The sequence below is a fragment of the Rhinoderma darwinii genome, chromosome 7 (genome assembly GCF_050947455.1).
Source record: "Rhinoderma darwinii isolate aRhiDar2 chromosome 7, aRhiDar2.hap1, whole genome shotgun sequence".
In the NCBI taxonomy this organism is placed as follows: domain Eukaryota; kingdom Metazoa; phylum Chordata; class Amphibia; order Anura; family Rhinodermatidae; genus Rhinoderma; species Rhinoderma darwinii.
Window position 1 is genome coordinate 82,894,828 of NC_134693.1, and position 22,053 is coordinate 82,916,880.

Sequence of the window (22,053 nt, forward strand, 5' to 3'; positions counted from 1 at the left end):
AGTACTATCCATTCATGAAAAGTTGTTTTATAATTAAACAAACAGTGTAAACTCACACCAGACAGTCTTACTGATGCAGATTTATCACAGTGGCTGATGCTGGATTATGAATGTTTTCACTGTCTAGTCTAATATAACAAACTCGTAGATAAATGCAATACAGCACAATATATATATATATATATATATATATATATATATATATATATATATACACTACCGTTCAAAAGTTTGGGGTCACCCAGACAATTTTGTGTTTTCCATGAAAACTCACACTTATATTTATCAAATGAGTTGCAAAATGACGAGAAAATATAGTCAAGACATTGACAAGGTTAGAAATAATGATTTTTATTTGAAATAATAATTTTCTCCTTCAAACTTTGCTTTCGTCAAAGAATGCTCCATTTACAGCAATTACAGCATTGCAGACCTTTGGCATTCTAGCTGTTAATTTGCTGAGGTAATCGGGAGAAATTTCACCCCATGCTTCCAGAAGGCCCTCCCACAAGTTGGATTGGCTTGATGGGCACTTCTTGCGTACCATACGGTCAAGCTGCTCCCACAACAGCTCTATGGGGTTGAGATCTGGTGACTGCGCTGGCCACTCCATTACAGATAGAATACCAGCTGCCTGCTTCTTCCCTAAATAGTTCTTGCATAATTTGGAGGTGTGCTTTGGGTCATTGTCCTGTTGTAGGATGAAATTGGCTCTAATCAAGCGCTGTCCACAGGGTATGGCATGGCGTTGCAAAATGGAGCGATAGCCTTCCTTATTCAAAATCCCTTTTACCTTGTACAAATCTCCCACTTTACCAGCACCAAAGCAACCCCAGACCATCACATTACCTCCACCATGCTTGACAGATGGCATCAGGCACTCTTCCAGCATCTTTTCCGTTGTTCTGCGTCTCACAAATGTTCTTCTGTGTGATCCAAACACCTCAAACTTTGATTCGTCTGTCCATAACACTTTTTTCCAATCTTTCTCTGTCCAATGTCTGTGTGCTTTTGCCCATATTAATCTTTTCCTTTTATTAGCCAGTCTAAGATATGGCTTTTTCTTTGCCACTCTGCCCTGAAGGCCAGCATCCCGGAGTCGCCTCTTCACTGTGAGGCGTCTATTTCTCAAACTAGAGACTCTAATGTACTTGTCTTGTTGCTCAGTTGTGCAGCGGGGCCTCCCACTTCTCTTTCTACTCTGGTTAGAGCCTGTGTGTTCTGTCTTCTGAAGGGAGTAGTACACACCGTTGTAGGAAATCTTCAGTTTCTTGGCAATTTCTCGCATGGAATAGCCTTCATTTCTAAGAACAAGAATAGACTGTCGAGTTTCACATGAAAGCTCTCTTTTACAAACGACGGGAGTATGACCAGACATCTCCTCCAGGCCGGGGGCAATGACTGGTCATTCTCCCGTCGCTCGTGTGAAGGAACTATGGGAGTAAGTGACAGCACAGCGTGATCTCGTGAGATCACGCTTTGCTGTGGATTAAGCTGGACATGAATGAAGAGAAGTGTATGACGCTGATTGGTCAGCGTCATACACTTCTCTTTACTACGGCCACTTGATAAAGAGTAAAAAAAACGCCCACTTGGGCATTGAGAACAAATTTGCATAACACTTAAAATACTCATAACTTTGTCAAAAAGAAACATTTTTAAACAAATAAAAACACAATACTTATCTACATTAAAGCGTCTATTGAATTAGGTACAAGATATGGCAGTTATAAACTGGTGACAAAGCCTATTTAAGTTAAAGATACAGACCAGGGAGAGACTCATAGCCCAACGCATGTTTTGCAAAACCATTATAGCATTATGAAGCATTTTGAGTACTGAACCTTCTACATTGCATAGTTCATGTAGGATCACATAAATCACAGAAGCGCAAGTTCTGATCTGCTTTTTTTAGTCGCCAACCAGAGTGTTATTTTGCCGAACAAAAACTATGTCCTGGTTTAACTCCAGGTTTTAGAACAGTTTGGAATATTTCTGGAGTTGCATATCTTACTCCCTCACGCGGAATCAGGTGCTCAGCAAGTCCGCCATAGAACTTTCAATCCTTATTCTCATTAATACAATAGAAACATACAATACGATATCCTGTGTTGTAGGTGACCACTTGAGGATTGTACCTAAAAAATAAATAAATATAAAAAAAATTTATACTCCTGTGAAACGGTATTGATCCCGTCAAAACGACTGAACCCTTGCACAACGGAGACAAACTGAAACCATTGGCACCGGATCCATCACCATTGAAATCAATGGTGATGGAAACGGAAACCTATGATTTCAGTTTGTGTCAGTCAGGGCTCCGTTCCGACGGAAAGCTCCGACGGAACGTCGGAATGGTGCCCTGACGCAGATGTGAACGAAGCCTTAATAGGCTCATACACATGTCTACTGTAAGGCTATGTTTTATTTACCGTCAATATAATAGAATTCTTTGTAGTTTTCCATCAGGTAATGTGTTACGTTAAAACAACATAAAAAATATATACAGGAAAAATTCAAAAAATATTATAGGTAAAAAGAAAAAAATTATTAAAATGATCTAATACACTCTTGGTCTATCTGAAATATCTTGATATGTGTCAATGTAAAGTGTACAAGCACTAGAAAACTGTTTCATAGATTATTGCTAAAGTGTAAAATGCAACAACTATCCATGGTTAAGGTGTAACACAAATATATTGACGCTTATCCTGTAAGGCTCTGTTTCTACTGAGGCATAATATGTCTGTCTCAGAAGTACATGATACTTTATCTTCGTATGCTTATTGATTTCATACAGAGCCATACAAATGTTTTTTCTTGTCAAACGCATAATGGATTTTCCTGGAGATATTATATTAAGGGTATGTTCACACGGCGGGGGTCCGTAACGGCTGAAATTACGGGGATGTTTCAGCCTGAAAACATCCCCGTAATTTCAGCCGTACCGGCAGGTGCAGGCGCTTGAACGCCGCGTCAATTACGGCCGTAATTAGCGCTGCTATTCATTGGAGTCAATGAATAGCGGCTCCAATTACGGCCAAAGAAGTGACAGGTCACTTCTTCTACGCGGGCGTCTATTTACGCGCCGTCATTTGACAGCGGCGCGTAAATATACGCCTCGTGTGAACAGACAAACGTCTGCCCATTGCTTTCAATGGGCAGATGTTTGTCAGCGCTATTGAGGCGCTATTTTCAGACGTAATTCGGGGCAAAAACGCCCGAATTACGTCCGTAAATAGGCCGTGTGAACATACCCTAATTCTGAAGCTTTGGGTCGAATCACTGTTAGGGTATGTTCACACGGCGGGGGTCCGTAACGGCTGAAATTACGGGGATGTTTCAGCCTGAAAACATCCCCGTAAATTCAGCCGTACCGGCATGTGCAGGCGCTTGAACGCCGCGTCAATTACGGCCGTAATTAGCGCTGCTATTCATTGGAGTCAATGAATAGCGGCTCCAATTACGGCCAAAGAAGTGACAGGTCACTTCTTCTACGCGGGCGTCTATTTACGCGCCGTCATTTGACAGCTGCGCGTAAATATACGCCTCGTGTGAACAGACAAACGTCTGCCCATTGCTTTCAATGGGCAGATGTTTGTCAGCGCTATTGAGGCGCTATTTTCGGGCGTAATTCGGGGCAAAAACGCCCGATTTACGTCCGTAAATAGGCCGTGTGAACATACCCTTAGCCCTACCAATTAGCTGAACGAAAGGGCAGCAGCACATCGCCTTAGTTTTTTAACAGGCACATCTCCATTTGTTGCTGCACTTCTTACTGAAACTCAGTCCTTAACACTTGATTGGCACTAGGATGCTTTGAGCTACAGTTCAAGCTTATTCATAGCCAGATGTATGGCATTTTAACTGTTAAACAATGAAGAGACGCTGGAGTTGTACCTTCAGCAATCATATATTAGCCATCAATATTAGACTGTAAGTGGAGTGGAAGAGTCGGTGCCGAGGACTCCAGGTAGAATCTAGGAACGGGGGCGTGGCTTAGCGGCATATGTGAGCAGACGCAGGAACCGGAGCTCCCGCTGCCGATATCCTGAAACACATCCTGTGGCTAAATTCTTCTAACGGAGACATACCTGTGCAGAGAGGGGAGAAGGAGGAGAACCTGGTGACACTATTCTGCAGAATCTGGAGGCTGTAATAACCCGTTCAAGGAAGTCTAAGGCGGCAGAGGAAGGTGAGCTGGGATTAAAAAATGGCGCCGACATGTGCGTGATGGCAGAGAGCAGAGACCTGAGAGGGGCGGCGGCATCCCGACTGGAGCGCTTTGCCAGAAAGACACCCGTGAAGGCAGATGCTGGAGGAGAGATGACAGGAGGAGGGAAAAAGCAGGCAGGCTGCTCCGGGTCCAGATATGAACCGCTGCGGGCACAGGTGGACTCAGAGGAGGAGGAGGAAAATGGAGAAGATGTTGCAGGCAGCTCAGGAGGAGGGCTGGATCGAGGCCTGCACAATTCAAATAAGCCTGGGCCTACGTTGGCAGATGTTTTTTCGGCGGTAAGCCTATGTAATGCCACGCTAGCTAAACTCACTTGCCAGGTGGGCGGAATAAAGGAGGATATTTCCATAATACGGCCATAATACAGCGGTGGAAGGTAGAGTCAGTGATGTGGAAGACAGAATGCTGCCCATGAGGAGAGATGTAAATGCGGTAGCTGTGGATGTTACTTATCTGTTATCTAAAACGGATGACCTGGAGAACCGTTTACGTCGCAATAACGTAAGGATGGTGGGAATACCCGAAAAAGTGGAAGGGTCCAATCCGGATTCCTATTTCGAAAAATGGCTACTGGAGGTGTTTGGCAAGGAGTCGTTGACACCATTGTTTGCGGTGGAAAGAGCCCATAGAGTACCAACTCGCCCGGGTCCACCTGGACGGCCGCCAAGACCTGTGCTGGTAAAGCTGCTTCATTATAAAGACAGAGATTTAATTCTTCGCCAGGCCCGGGAAAAGCAAGATATACGGGTGAATGGTGTGAAAGTGTCATTTTACCCGGATTTTTCTGTAGAGGTCCAGAAAAGAAGGATGCAATTTCTGGATATCAAACGACGACTGAGGGATCTGCGTGTTCAATACTCCATGTTGTACCCGGCGAAACTTCGAGTTGCGGCGCTGGGATCCGTACAATTTTTTGAGAACTCAAAAGATGCGTTAAGATGGCTGGACAGTCACGAGGATCGCCTTCGTCAGAATCGAGAGGAAGCTGCTGCGTGATTATCAGGTGGATGGTTGAAGAGGGGACTCTGCTTACTATGAAAAAGAAGGAGGATGCGCCGCACAGGGGAATAAGGCATTGTTTGTTCTGCATTTTATTTACTATTCTAATTTGGGGCTGCAGCCTCTAGGTTTATAATGCTGAAGGAAAGACAGAGATGTCAGTTTAATTGAAGATGTTGGAGTCACTAAAATGCTATATGTCTATGGTAGTAAGGTGGCGGGAGGTTTGTGGTTCTCAGGTTTATATTGTGGGAAAATATGTGTTTCTGCAGTGTAAATGGGAAGCTGAACAGTCACATTGGTGGAGATTTCTTCGCCAGCCCGGGCCCTCTTTGGAGGGTAAGTTTCTGGAATGTTGGGCGGGCTAGGGAGGGGGGTGAAGGGAGGAGAATGTTTTGGAGGGAAAGGGAGTTGGAAATGCAGTATGCTCTGATTGGCACTGGATTCAAGGGTAATGGCCTCTGTCAGATAAAAAAAATGGATAGATGGGGGGTAGGGTAAAACTTTTGTCCTGGAATGTGAGAGGTATGGGCGAGGCAACAAAACGGCGAGCTATATTTGGCTTTCTGAAAGGGCAGTCTGCTGGAGTGATGGGACTACAGGAAACGCATCTTACCGCTGATACTGTGCAACAGGCACATAGGGTGTGGATTAGATACAGTTTTCACTCCTTTCATTCCACATATTCAAGGGGGGTTAGTCTCCTGGTTCATAGGGATGTACCTTTTTGCTGTTTGGCTTCCTTTAGAGATGGAGAGGGCAGATATGTAGGGGTACATTGTAAGTTGTTTAATTGGGAATGTATAATTGTGGTACTGTATGTACCTCCCCCATACTCTGTGGTTCCAATAAGAGAAGTGTTGGAAAGGCTGGCTAGTTGGCCGATGGTCCAGACTATACTTATGGGAGACTTCAACAATGTAATGGATATAAGACGTGATAAATTTCCAAAAGGGGGGGGGGGGGTAGGAGAGGCTGTTCTGACGCGGTTTGGGAAGTACATGATAGAGGTGGGGTACACGGATGTTTGGCGGGCAAAGTGGCCCTCTACTACGCAATATTCTTGTGTGTCATCTACTTATGGATCGTTGTCTAGAATAGATTTGATGTTTAGTAACGGCTTAGGGATTGAGTGTGTGGAAGGGGTGGAATATCTGCCAAGGTCACTGTCTGATCACTCCCCAATGATATTGAAGGTCCGAACTAGTCCGCAGATAGGGGGGCTAAAACTGCATTGGAGGCTAAATCCGTTCTGGATACGACTAGTGGGGGAGGAGATAATAACTGCGAGCTTGCAGGAGTACTTTGAGTTTAATAAAGGTACGGTTCCTATAGATATCTTATGGGACGCTATGAAGGCAAATATCAGGGGGGTGTATATTCGGGAAATCACGACCATAAAAAATAGATCACGACAGGTGGGAAAACATCTGCTGGAAAGGGTGACATTATCCGACGAGAATCATGTAGCTAATAATACAGCAGAAACGAAGGCCCAGTGGAAGGTAGCCCTAAAATTACTAAAGGAACATCAGCTGGAACAAGCAGCTAATAAAAGGTTGTTTTTGCAGCAAAAATATTATGAGGAGGGGGAAATGACGGGCAGATTGTTGGCAAATATGGCTAGGCCTCAGCGGGAGGGTGCGTTCATCCACCAATTGCAGGACAAAGAGGGGACACTGGTTGAAGAAACAGGGGACATACTGGGTGTGTTGAAGTCCTTCTATACCGAGCTGTATCGTACGAGGGTATATTATCCGGAAGATCTATTGACAGACTATCTAGAGGAAATGGAGTGGGTTACCTTAGGGGAGGAGGAGAGAGAGTGGCTGGAAGAGCCAATTACTTTGGAGGAATTGCAGGAAGCAGTGAGTTCTATGGCAAATGAAAAGGCTCCAGGCATGGATGGTATACCTACTGAGATGTACAAAACATATGGGGGGGAGCTTCTGCCAGAGTTATTAGAGGTGTTCCAAGATAGTTTTGCCAGGGGACGACTGCCGCAGACTATGTATGAAGCGGCAATAGTAGTCATTCCTAAAGAGGGGAAAGATCGAACACAGCCGGATTCTTATAGACCAATATCCCTGCTGTCCGCAGATGTAAAAATCTTGGCAAAGGTTCTGGCTAATAGGCTGACAAGAGTGGTGACTAAGGTAGTGGGCCCGGATCAGTCGGGATTTATGCCATCAAGATCTACAGCAGTTAATCTAAGAAGATTATTCTTGAATTTGCAGACAGAGGCTGCAGATACACAGTGTAGAGCAGTGTTGTCCTTAGACGCGGCTAAGGCATTTGATAGTGTGGAGTGGGGGCATCTGTGGGCTGTTTTGGAGCGGTTTGGATTTGGGAATAATTTTATAACATGGGTAAAATTGCTGTATAAGGAACCGGTGGCTAGGATTAGAGCCAATGGGCGGATGTCAGATTCCTTTCGACTGGGGAGGGGGACGCGTCAGGGATGTCCACTTTCCCCGCTATTGTTCGCTCTGGCGATCGAACCTCTGGCAAATGTGGTAAGGCAACATCCGGGTATAGAAGGGTTTCGATGTGGGGAGCTGGAGGAACGCATAGCATTATATGCGGATGATATTTTACTATTCCTGGGAGAGATAGTTCGGTCACTGCCGTTGATAATGACCATATTGGAACGGTTTGGCAAATTTTCAGGGCTGCAAATTAATTGGAGTAAATCGACATTGCTGCCACTCAAACCATTGGAGGTGCCACTGGTGGTGGGGGGAATTGCTGTACCTTGTGTTAAGGAATTTAAATATCTGGGGATTAAGGTCTCGGGGAGGGTGCAGGATTTTGTTGCGCTGAATGTGAAACCATTATTGGACAAACTAAAAGATAAGACTAGAATATGGCTTGGACTACCACTTTCAGCGCTAGGAAGAGCAAACCTGATTAAAATGATTCTGATGCCTCAGGTTCTTTATGTGGTGCATAATGCCCCAGTGTGGTTGCCTAAATACTGGTTCAGGAGAATACATAATCTGTTTAGGGACTTAGTGTGGAAAAGGGGGATCCCCAGGATTAAATTGGAAAAATTACAATTACCAACGGAAAAGGGAGGATTAGCTATTCCAAATGCGTGGATATATTACTTAGCAGCCCAAGCACAACATTTTAAAGGTTGCAAGAATAGGGAAGAGTGGGGTTCTAGTGGGAAACTGGTGCATCATTTGAGTCGGGGCGAGGATATACTAGAGGCAATGGAGTCTCATATACTGAGGAGGGAGGCGAAAGGGAAACCGACTTTGCTATTGATACATAGGGTCTGTTGGGAATGCAAAAAAATACTGGGCGTTACTGGGTGCTCCAATTATATGCCTCTATGGGATAATCCATACTTATTGGAATTCCATATCTTGGACGGCTTTCAGGAGTGGGAACAAGCTGGGGTCAGATATGTATACCAGGTATATGAGGGGGGAAGTCTCAAATTGTTCTCACAGCTACAGGAGGAGTTTGGACTCCCACATCGGATGTTTTATCAATACCTCCAGTTGCGGCACGCGGCGCAGGCCCAGGGTAGATTGGTGGACTTGGGCTGCTCTACTATGGGAGTGATGGAATAGGTATTGGGAGCAAAAGACACTAAAGGGATTATTTCTGTGATCTATGGTACATTACTTTCCAAATTCCTTGGAGATCCGATGGGGGAGATCAGATGCAAATGGGAAGAGGATGTGGGGAATATAACTGATGATGAGTGGGAGGAGATACTGGAATCGCCCAAAATGCTCTCCATTAATGTAGCACACAGGAGGTCACAACTTTTTCTCCTACATAGAGTGTATAGGACGCCTAAGGTGTTAATGCAAATGAGACCAACGCAGGAGTGTCCCAGGTGTTCGTTTGAGGGGGCAGACATAAAGCATATGTTCTGGAGTTGTCCGAAGCTGAATGATTACTGGAAGGAGGTTGGAGGCATGGTAGAGAGGGTATTTGGGAGAGTTTTTCCGTTAGAACCTAAGATCTATGTGTTGGGCTGCATGGGGGAGGAGGGAGGAGATGGAGCTGAATTACTGGCCATAAAAAAGGTTTTGTATCATGCTAGGAAACTAATAGCAAAATATTGGCTGAATACGGATACCCCGGAGGTGTCTGAGCTAGTGGGATACGTTAACCACACGGTGGCATTGGAACATCGGATATATCTAAAACGTGGGGCAATACACAAATACGATAAGCAATGGGGAAAATGGGTACACAATTATGGCACTGCAGGGAGGTAGGATACACCTTAAGGTGGAATGATCAGGAGGCAAGTATGGATATATCAGTAGGAGGCAGGAGAGAGAATGGTTATACGAGTCAGGGAAAGGAGGAGGTACTGCGGGGGGGGGGGGAGTTGGGATGGAGGGAAGGAGGAGTTATGTTACATATAACTGTATATGATGTACAAAACTGAAAATGTATTGACTGTTGGACCCAAGTTAATGTACATGAGATGTATAATGTATGTTGTATTATCAATAAAAATTGGTTTGATTTAAAAAAAAAAATATTAGACTGTAATTCTGGAAATCCCACTTGTAACATTGTTGTGCCTTTTTACGCTACATGCACACGTAAAAGTGGTACATGCGGATGTAGTTGCGTATTTTGTTGCTAGGGTAATTTCACCCCTTTGATCGGTGAAATTGGTGAAATGCACAGTGAAAATCCGCACAAATAATTTACATTTTGCGGATTTTAAAATCTTCACCATATGTAAATTTCCGTGATAAAAAAAAGCATCAACATTTACATGAAAATAAGAAAATATAATTGACTTAACCCCTTAACGATCAAGGACGAAAATGAACGTCATGGTCGACTGCTAGTTCCCGCACCATGACGTTCATTTTCGTCCGCATTTCAAACTGTCACTCTGTGTAAACACAGAGTGACAGACCCGCGCTGACAGTTGTCCCCGACAGCTGAGACATCAGTCTTGCCGGACAGCGGACCATCGCCGCTGATTTCGGCAGTTAACCCCTTAAGTGCGGCGACGGATTGCCGTCGCCGCATTTAAGTGGTTTGAAGCACATCAGCAGCCCCCACGAAGTGATCGTGGGGGCTACCGATGCTTGTCACGGCAATCGGAGGTCAGATAATCCGGGTTGCCATGCACGGAAGCCTCGGAGGAACAGCCTCCGGCCGTTCCTCCTCTGCTTCCTGTCAGTGTGACAGTCACGTCACAATGACAGTTAGAGTACATTACACTACGTGTGTAGTGTAATGTACTCTAGCAGCGATCAAAGCTGCAAGACTAAGTGTCCCCTAGTGGGACAAGTTAAAAAAGTAAAAAAAAGTAATAAAAATGTTTTAAAAAAAGTGTAAAAATAAAAGTTATAAGTTCTATAAACACTAAATGCTTTTTTTCCTATAATAAGACTTTTATTATAGAAAAAAAATGAACACGTTAAAAAAGTACACATATTTGGTATCACCGCGTTCGTAACGAACCCAACTATAAAACTATAATGTTATTTTTCCCGCACGATGAACACCCCAAAAAAAATCAATAAAAAACTACGACAGAATCGCAATTTTTTGGGTCACCACCGCTCCCTAAATAAAGAATAAAAAGTGATCAAAAAGTCGCATGTACCCGAAAATAGTACCAATAAAAACTTCTATCCGTCCCGCAAAAAACAAGCCCTTACACAGCTTTTTTGACTAAAAAAATAAAAAAATTATGGCTCTCAGAATATGGCGACACAGAATTTTTTTTTTTATAAATAAGTCATTTTATTGCGCAAACGCAAAAAAAAAGGGCCAAACCTATATACATATGGTATCGCCGTAATTGTACCAACCCGCGGAATAAAGTAAAAATGTCATTTATAGCGTACGGTGAGCGCCGCAAAAAAAAAACCTAAAAAACGGTGTCAGAATTCCTGTTTTTTGCTCAGGATTGCAAAAAAATTGAATAAAAAGTGATAAAAAAAAATCGCATGTACCCCAAAATGGTACCAATGAAAACTACAGATTGTCCCGCAACAAATAAGCCTTCACACCACTCTATTGATGGAAAAATAAAAAAGTTATGGCTCTTGGAAAGCGGGGAGTGAAAATCTAAAATATGAAAGCAAAAAATGGATCAGTCCTGAAAGGGTTAATTCATTTCTAATGAAGAAACGTATGACTACATGTGGGGTATTTCCGTACTCGGGAGAAATTGCTTTATAAAAAAATGGTTGTTTTTTTCCTCCTTTATCCCTTGTGAAAATGAGAAAATGCAACATTTTAGTGGAAAAAATGTTGATATTAATTTTCGCGCCCTAATTCTAATAAACTCTGCAAAAGACCCGTGGGGTGTAAATGCGCACTATGCCCCTAGAAAAATTCCTTGAAGGTTTTTCCAAAATGGGGTCACTTTTGGTGGGTTTCCACTGTTTTGGTCCCTCCAGTGCATTGCAAATGCGACATGGCACCGAAAACCATTCCAGCAAAATCATAAATCCAAATGGCGCTCCTTCCCTTCTGAGCCCTGCTGTGAGTCCAACCAGCAGTTTATTACCACATATGGGGTATTGTCGTAATCGGGAGACATTGCTTTACAAATGTTGGGGTGCATTTTCTTCGTTATTCCTTGTAAATAATAAAAATTTCTATGTTGTTTCAGAAAAAAAGTACATTTTAATTCTTACAGACTAATTTCAATATATTTAGCGAAAAACCTGTGTGGTCAAAATGCTAACTATACCCCTAGATAATTACCTTAAGGGGTCTAGTTTTCGAAATGGGGTCGTTTATGGGCAGTTTCTATCGTTCTGGCAGCTCAAAGCTTCTCCAAATGTACAGTGGGGCCTAAAACATTTTCAAGCAAAATATGAGTCCTGAAAGCCTCCGGGTGTTCCCTTCCTTTGGGGCCCTGCCGTGTGTCCAAACAACGCATTAGGGCCACAATGTGGGTATTTTTGAAAACAGGAGAAAGAGGGTGATAGATTTTGGGGTGTGTTTCTTCATTTTCATGGTCGCTTTACAAAGAAATCGGTCTTCAAACAAATACTTTTATGAAAAAAGTGAAATTATTATTTTTTTCACCTGATATGCATTAAATTTAGCAAAGAACTGTGGGGTCAAAATAATTACTATACCCCTAAATAAATACCTTATGGGGTCTAGTTTTCTAAATGGGGTCGTTTATGGGGAGTTTCTATCGTTCTGGCAGCTCAAAGCCTCTCCAAATGTACAGTGGGGCCTAAAACATTTTCAAGCAAAATATGAGTCCTGAAAGCCTCCGGGTGCTCCCTTCCTTTTGGGTCCTGCCGTGTGTCCAGGCAGCGCATTAGGGCCACAATGTTGGTATTTTTGAAAACAGGAGAAACAGGGTGATAGATTTTGTGGTGTGTTTCTTCATTCTCATGGTCGCTTTACAAAGAAATTGGTCTTCAAACTGATACTTTTATGAAAAAAAGTGAAATTATTTTTTTTTTCACCTGCTATGTATTCAATTTAGCAAAAAACTGTGGGGTCAAAATACTTACTATACCCTTAGGTAAATACCTTAAGGGGTCTAGTTTTCTAAATGGGGTCATTTGTGGGGGTTTCCACCATTCTGACACCTATGAGCCTCTGAAAACCTGGCTTGGTGCAGGAAAACAAAATGTACTTCAAAATTTATAAAATTATTATTCAATTTGTAAGTCATCTAAATTGCTGAAAATTTATTTTATTTTTTCAAAAGTGCTGCCAAAATGGAGTAAAGAGATAGAAATATATATTGAATTAAAAAAATTGTACAGTATGTATGTACATATGTGACATATTGCAGTTAAAAATAGGGGAAAATGGTAATTTTTACAAAATTTCTTCAATTTTTCTATTTTTTAATTAATTTCCGCAAATCGTATCAGTCTACTTTTACCACTAAAATAAAGTACAACATGTGACGAAAAAACAATGTCAGAATTACTTGGATATTCAAAACTTTCACAGAGTTATTCTCTGATAAACTCAGGCATACCAGATTTGACAAATCTGGCTTGGTCATTAAGGTACAAACATGCCCGGTCATTAAGGGGTTAAAGGCTACTGTATTACACTTCTGATATTCCCCATGAAGATCTGCAAACATAAAATCTGCATGTAATCAGCATGCAGGGTGCTGCCACATGTTGCGTCACTGTACATACAGTGCCTGATGGTGGCTGTATGGCAGCACACAGAAACTGTGCAGCTCTGTACTAGGGAGCCATACAGTCTCTGTGCACTTCTTTGAAGGATGCATCACCAGGCTTCAGACTCATATTTACAATTTTTTCTCGCCTTATCATTTCAATCCACGTCTACAAACGTCCATTTTTTACAACATTTTAATTTTAAGAAGTATGGTCATATTATTATGTATTACGAGGCTTCATACACATGGCACAAATACAGTGTTTGGCGTTACTGGTTATAGAACAGTATGCTTGAGGTGTGCTGCTATATGACACCTTCATGAATTAATTATTCTCGAAAATAATACTTCCATAATGAATAATGAAAAAAAACTTTATCTCACTGAATATTTATAAAAACAGTACTTGCCAATATCACGCTATGGGCACCATATTACATTCCTTTTTCATATGGTAGTATGGTTCAGAGTTTATAGGTGTTTTCCGGGACAATAATATTGATGTGCTATCCTTAGAATAGGTCATCAATATCAGATCGGTGGGGGTCTGACACCCAGGACCTCTACCAATCAGCTGTTTGAACATTCTGACAGGCGCTGTGGCCTCTTCACTGTTTACCAGGCACAGGCCCCTACATTGTATAGTGGCTGTGCTTAGTATTGCACCTCAGCACCATTCACTTGAATGGGACTGAGCTGCACACAGGCCATGTGAACGATGAATGCGATGTCACTGTCCTGAGAAGACGAAGCAGTGCTTCTTACGCACTGTGGCCTCTTCAAAAAGCTGATTTGTGGGGGTGCCACGTGTTGGTTAATGTGTTGTAGATCATCAATATCATAATCCCGGACAACCCCTTTTTATGAGTACCTCCAATTATAAAACAACGTTTCATAAATAAATACTACAGGTAAATAGACGAAACTTTGTTAATGTTATTTTTAAAAAAAATGCTTCTTTGTGAATTTATCATGCTGCTTCCACCTTAAAGTGTTCACTTATCATTAATCTTTGCTCCTATCTCCTCCAGCTGACTCCCTCTTCTGCTTCCACACTCCATAGACTTCTATGTTGCAGCCTGTCTCCAGCATGGTTTTTAGGTTTCGTTCATATCTGCATCAGGGCTCCGTTCCGACGTAGCTTTCCGTCAGAATGGAGCCCTGACTGACACAAAGGTCTAGGTTTCCATTTCCATCCCCATTGATTTTAATGGTGACGGATCTGGTGCCAATAGTTTCCGTTTGTCTCAGTTGTGCAAGGGTTCCGTCATTTTGATGGAATGAATAGCGCAGTCAACTACGGCATTCATTCCGTCAAGACGACGGAACCCTTGCACAACTGACACAAACGGAAACCATTGACACTGGATCCGTCACCATTGAAATCAATGGTGATGGAAACGGAAACCTATGGTTTTCGTTTGTGTCAGTCAGGGCTCCTTTCTGACGGAAAGCTCAGATGGAAGGTTGGAATGGAGCCCTTTTGCAGATGTGAACAAAGCCTTAGATATAAGAGGCTGACTGAGCAGTTTAAGGTGGAAAGAAGCAAAATAAATGGAGAAAATATATACATTTTGTAATAAGATAAATAACAGAGTTTATTATATTCGGCTGAACTATTCTTATCTGAAAAGTTGTTTTATAATTGGAGGTATACTTTAACCTTTATATTTAGTGAAAAGGAGAAAATCATATCCAGTACTAATATAAAAAAAATCCTTTCCCGATCTAACCAGACAGGATCTGATTGTTACTTTGGCACTCTGTATCAAAGTTTACATTCTCTAATAAAATTATAAACTTTCAATTATTTACCATGTTTCTCTGAATGTAACGATTGAGGGAAGTGTTTTTGGACTTGGAGGGTAGCTATTACTTGAGTCAACTACAATGTTTACAAAAAGCAGACAGGGAGCTCCGTGCTTGAATTCTCTGCCTAAGCATATTCTTTTTCCTTCACAGTGACGTCCATTCCCTCTGTTAAAAAATAACCAATATAAAATATACATGAAATAAAAGTTTGCTTAATTTCAAAACTGCAATTCAATCTATAAATAGAGTCTTCCCAACATTTGACGTACATGGACGTCATAATGTCAGTAAGTGAGTATGGAGCAGACCCAGGAGCTGAACCCATGCAGTACACGACAGGTGCCCTTGTGTTATACAGCCAATACCGGCCTGCAGTTTGTGTGATTGTAGAGACACCCCCCCCCCCCCCATGATTAGGAAAACAGAGCTTCCTATCTCCTTCAATAGCAGATAAGTGAAGGGAGAGGTGTTCACACATGCACACCATGGCTCACTTTACAGGGGAACTTTGGAACCTCCCATCGCCCGATCAGTGGGGTGCTCAGCAGTCAGAAGCCCAGCGCTCAAAAATGTATCCCCTATGCTGTGAATAGGAGATATGTTATTGGCTACTGACTCATATCAACAATTATTATTTCACAAATAGCTTGCTAGTTTATACTCAAGTTGTGGAAAACTTACTGTTTTCTTTTACAGTCATTTTGAAAACCTGACATCCACCATTTATAAATTTTTGTCTGAATATTGTTGAAATTTTCACAGCTAAGAAAACAGAGTAGACAAATATAAATAGTTATTTATGATTACATTCAATATCTGGGATAACAATTTTAAAATCATATTTATTGGAGATGAATTCAGTGTCCCCTTTAGTGAAAATCTCAAGTTGTTTAGTCTGGGGACTCCGACTCTGTAAGGCTATGTTCATTCGGAGATTTTTGCAGGCAGAATTTCTGGCTCGAAATTCCGTTTGGAAGTTTGAGGCAGATTTTCCTCTCCCTGCACGCCGGGAGTTTTTTTCGCTGCGTTTTTCGCCCGCGGCCATTGAGCACCGCGGGCATAAAACGCCGCAAAATAAGCTTTCTTTGCCTCCCATTGAAGTCAATGGGAGGTCAGAGGCGTAAACGCCCAAAGATAGGGCATGTCCCTTCTTTCTCCCGCGAGGCGGTTTTACCACTCGCGGTAAAAAGACGTCTCCTCCTCCCAATGTAATAGATGGGAGGCATTTTCGGGCCGTTTATGACTAATTTTGCCGCAAAAAACTTGTCAAAAAAACTCTGTGTGAACATAGCCTAAAGGACCTCTAGGCTGTGTTTTCACAGTTATGTTTTGTTCTGTTTATTTTTTGCTGTTTTTGAATCCAAAACGAGAAGTGTATTGAATAAAAGGCTAAGTAGTAGATCCTGCCTTATACTTTCTCCCCTTGTGTCATCCACTTCTTCTTTAGGTTAAAAAACAGCAACAAAAGACCTGAACAAAACATGAACGTGGAAACCCTGCCTAAGGCCTCATGCACACGGCTGTTCCTGTAATCACTATCCACGATTAGTATGTGAGCACGATCCAACAAAAGCAAAAGACAGGACCGGTCCTATCTTTTGTGGTGGCTTTCTACGGCCTGGACACCATTACGCAAATGTACTGGAAAGTGTTAGTGGTCAATAAAACTGAATTGATCCGTAATTGGGGGCCGTAATTATGGTCCACAGTTACAGATTAATTCTACAGTCGTGTGCATGGGGCCTTACACGGGCCAATTATCAGGCGGATGAATGTTTGTTCTCGATAATTTATTGGGCCATGTTAGGCTGGGTTTATACAATGCTTTTATAGTGCTTTTGTTAAAGGGGTTGTCCGGGTTGAAACAATTTATGGGTGAGAAGGAGAGGAGGGCTTAAAATAAAAAAATAGCCGATACTCACCTCTGTCTTCAACTCCGTTCCTGCGCTGGAGACTCCCAGGACAGCCACTCTGTTTGTATACACAGCTGCTGCAGCGGTGATGTCACGTCAACTAGATCGCTGCAGACTATTAGGGTATGTTCACACAGCCTATTTTCGACCATTATTCGGGCCGTAAACGCCCAAAAAATGGCCGAAAAATCGTAAGCAGAACGCCTCCAAACATCTGACATTGATTTCAATGGGAAAATGGCGTTCTGTTCCGACGGAGCATTTTTCGCTGCGTTTTTTTTATGCGTAAAAAAACAGCCGTGAAAAAGAAGTGCAGGACACTTCTTGGGACATTTTTTGAGCCGTTTTCCATAGACTAGTGAAAAAAGCTCTAAAAACGGAGTTGTTGTTAGGGAGTTGTTCTATGATTTGAGACAATGAGACCATAAACTGTTCTTGCAGGAGAGTCCAGTGCTGTCTATGTCCGCTGAAGTGATGAATGAGTAAAACGTATACATTATATTTCATAACTCTCTAAAGACAGGGGTACAATCACCACTGTGAAAAGCCCCACCGTGTGCATTAAAAACTTATTAAAGACATACTCCAATTCCTGGTTCATATCGCTTATTCATCCATGCAAAGTGTATTTACAGAGAAGGTGCTTTATCTACGGCAGCTGAGTTGCGGTTTATAGCTGATCCGCAATATTTACTCTAATGTTATTATCATACTCTATCCCTGATGAGAATGGGTTTATGTGCAGTAAGGAGATGCGCCTCCAGCCTCCCACTGCGCCTGAGCGTTCGGTTGATGTTGTCGATGTTACTTCCGGGTACGTCAGCTGACGGCCGGGAGTCACATGGTCAGACGTCACGAATGAGGTGGGCCATTGTGATTGGCTGTTTTGAAGTGCACTGCCGAAGCCCGGGGGGAGGAGTATTAGCTATATCAACTCTGGGTCCCGAGTGAAACGTGCCGCTGACATCCATGCGTGCACGCTTCTGTGTTGTACAGCAGAATATCTGCTAATGTTTGAATATCGCTGGCACCCTAGCCAGAATGACCAAGTTACAGACCCCTGATGAAATATATGTATAGAAACGCGTAGGGTCAGGTTAGTGAGGGATCATAGCATAGGTGACAGTGGCACTGTTGTTCACCCTAGCACCAGGTGATTTAGGAGCGGTAACTGCAGGCTCTGGTGTGTTTTAGGGTCTAATCCACTGTTACACCAATGTTGAAACGCTGATTCCATATTTGTATCTTTCAAGTATACTCAGTTAGGAGGGTTCACAAATGAACCAGGAATTGGAGTATGTGTTTAATACGTTTTTAATGCACACGGTGGGGCTTTTCACAGTGGTGATTGTACCCCTGTCTTTAGAGAGTTATGAAATAAAATGTATACGTTTTACTCATTCATCACTTCAGTGAATTACAATTTCCTATACCTTGTGGGAGCACAAGTAAATATATCGTAGAATACAGTGAATTACTGTCTATGTCCGCCCCTGATAAGGGCCTTCTACACACGGCAATCTTTGGGCCAATTATAAATAAATACTTGTATGAACACATGTTCATAATAGTTTGCCCACCTAAATTTGTCCACAATCACCCAACAAACAAGCTAACCCTCGTGACCGCATTGTTTATGCGGCACATAAAATCATTGTTTGTCGTCAGAACATAGCCCTGTGTAAACACAGTGCTTCTGACAATGAAACTACATAGGGGATGAACGTTGGCTTTAGCGATTGTTCCTCCTTCTTGTAGTTCATATTGGCCTATGTAAAAAGACTGATGCCAATGAGTGAGGCTTCGTTCACTTCTGTGTCAGGGCTCCGTTCCGACGTTCCGTCAGAGCTTTACGTCGGAACGGAGCCCTGACTGACACAAATGGAAACAATAGGTTTCCGTTTCCATCACCATTTATTTCAATGGTGACGGATCCAGTGCCAATGGTTTACGTTTGACTCAGTTGTGCAAAGGTTCCATAGTTTTTGATGGAATCAATACCTTAGTCGACTACGCTATTGATTCAGTCAAAACGACAGAACCCTCACACAACTGACACAAACGGAAACCTTTGGCACTGGATCCGTCACCATCTAAATCAATGGTGATGGAAACGGAAACCTATGGTTTTCGTTTGTGTCAGTCAGGGCTCCATTCCAACGGAAAACTACGTCGGACGCCAATGTGAACGAAGCCTGAGAGACGTGTTTTACAACCAATCGGTGCACTTGACACATGCAATAGGACATTAAGGCAGAACTTGAGGAGTAGTAACTGACACCATTTTTTTTTATTTGATGTTCTTTGAATACCTGAAGTATTTTCTTTAAGATAAAAGAGTCTCTTAAAGAGGCTCTGTCACCAGATTTTGCAGCCCCTATCTGCTATTGCAGCAGATAGGCGCTGCAATGTAGATTACAGTAACGTTTTTATTTTTAAAAAACGAGCATTTTTGGCCAAGTTATGACCATTTTCGTATTTATGCAAATGAGGCTTGCAAAAGTACAACTGGGCGTGTTGAAAAGTAAAAGTACAACTGGGCGTGTATTATGTGCGTACATCGGGGCGTGTTTACTACTATTACTAGCTGGGCGTTGTGTATAGAAGTATCATCCACTTCTCTTCACAACGCCCAGCTTCTGGCAGTGCAGCACTGTGACGTCACTCACAGGTCCTGCATCGTGTCGGCACCAGAGGCTACACTTGATTCTGCAGCAGCATCAGCATTTGCAGGTAAGTAGCTACATCGACTTACCTGCAAACGCCGATGCTGCTGCAGAATCATCTGTAGCCTCTGGTGCCGACACGATGCAGGACCTGTGAGTGACGTCACAGTGCTGCACTGCCAGAAGCTGGGCGTTGTGAAGAGAAGTGGATGACACTTCTATACACAACGCCCAGCTAGTAAAAGTAGTAAACACGCCCCGATGTACGCACATAATACACGCCCAGTTGTACTTTTACTTTTCAACACGCCCAGTTGTACTTTTGCAAGCCTCATTTGCATAAATACGAAAATGGTCATAACTTGGCCAAAAATGCTCGTTTTTTAAAAATAAAAACGTTACTGTAATCTACATTGCAGCGCCGATCTGCTGCAATAGCAGATAGGGGCTGCAAAATCTGGTGACAGAGCCTCTTTAATGTAAATCCCCAACTTAACCCCCTTAGGGTGGTGCTTTTCCCTGCATTTTTGATGTTTTTATAATTTTTTGCGGCAATTTTTTTATGCATTTTTTTAAAAAAAATTTACTATAGAAATGCACCAAAAATGCATTACAATTTCAATTTGCCCACTTTGGTACCAATTTTCAGGTCCAGAACATGTTCGGGCCAGGCTGATTGTAACTGATTTTGATGCGGGCATCCCTCTCTGTATGTTAGCAATGTGAATTGTGTGGCCCAAAGTCATTTAACCCTTTAAAAATAACAGTTACTTATTCAAATCTGGAAAAAGTGTCCGTCTACCCACTTTGATGCCAGCTTTCATGCCCAGAACCTGTTCAGGCCAGGCTGATCTTGACTGATTTTATGTGGGACATTCTTCTATGTATGTTGGCAGTGTGAACTAAGTGGACCAAAGTCATATTACCCTTTAAAAATACCAGTTACTTATTCCAATCTGGAAAAAGTGTCGGTCTACCTACTTTGATGCCAGCTCATGCCCAGAACCTGTTCGGGCAAGGCTGATGGTAACTGATTTTAATGCGAGGCATCTCTCTCTGTATGTAGGCAGTGTGAAATGAATGGCCCAAAGTCATTTAACCCTTCATAAACATCAGTTACTTATTCAAATCTGGAAAAAATTTAAATTTGCCATCTTTGCATCCAGCTTTCATGCCCAGAACCTTTTCGGGCCAGGCTGATCTCGACCGATTTTGATGAGGGACATTCTTCTATGTATGTTGGCAGTGTGAAATGAGTGGCCCAAAGTCATTTAACCCTTTAAAAATACCAGTTGTTTATTCAAATCTGGAAAAAGTGTCCGTCTACCCACTTTGATGCCTGCTTTCATGCCCAGAACCTGTTCGGACTGGGCTGATCTCAATTGCTTTTAATGCGGGGTATCCCTCTCTGTATGTAGGCAGTGTGAAATGAGTGGCCCAAAGTCATTTAACTCTTCAAAAACATCATTTACTTATTCAAATCTGTAAAAATTGACAATTTGCCCACTTTGATGCCAGCTTTCATGCCCAGAACCTGTTCCGGCAAGGCTAATCTCAACTGATTTTGATGTGAGACATCCCTCACTGTATGTTGGCAGTGTGAGATCAGTGGTCCAAAGTCATTTAACCCTATAAATCACACTTTGTATTGCCCACTTTGATGCCCATCTTTGTGCCAGCTCTTTCTGTTTTTAGGCTGTTTTAAAGTGTTTTCACTTCTGGGCAGCTTAGTGCAACGTATTTTATTATTAACATAAGTTTTCACTTTAATATGTTCATAAAAAACTAAAAATACTGAAAATTCGAATAAGAAACTGCTGAATAAGAAACCAACTTCAGCTCTGAATAAGAAACTGGACGAATAAGAAACCAACTTGAGCATCGTTCTTTCAGCATGGTAGTACTGCGGATCAAACCAGTTCGGGTAAACTGGATAAGCAAATTCTAATCTCTCCCTCAATTTGACTTTCCCTGCTCTATTTCCGGATTGGTCCCGACGTACGTTTCGCTTATTCTAGGGGCGGGAGCGTTTTGTTTCTAGCGCTCAATTATGGGGGGAAGGGTGATTGGCATTTCTTGGAACAAATCAGCAGCCTGGAGATTACAGATATTTTTCATTGTATCCTTTCAGCCCACAACACAGTGGACAGGATGCTATCTACAATGCGATGTTTGGATTGGAATGCTTTCCTTCATTTTGGAAGCTTGTCACGATTATATCGGTGTAATGTTCCGCTTCTAAATCCTTACACACACTAAGTATTCACTGAATATCTGTACTTCATAAATTCATTTCTCATTTCT

The 22,053-nt window shown here is 42.3% G+C and overlaps 1 long non-coding RNA gene across 1 annotated transcript; it reads right to left on the reverse strand.

The window, feature by feature from the left end:
• Nucleotides 1-1,702: 1,702 nt before the first annotated feature.
• Nucleotides 1,703-15,932, reverse strand: LOC142657251 (uncharacterized). Its single transcript, XR_012849855.1, has 3 exons — nucleotides 15,852-15,932; nucleotides 15,174-15,335; nucleotides 1,703-2,138 (listed from the first exon to the last, which is right to left on the reverse strand). It is a non-coding gene; the product is annotated as an uncharacterized LOC142657251 (long non-coding RNA).
• Nucleotides 15,933-22,053: the final 6,121 nt, after the last annotated feature.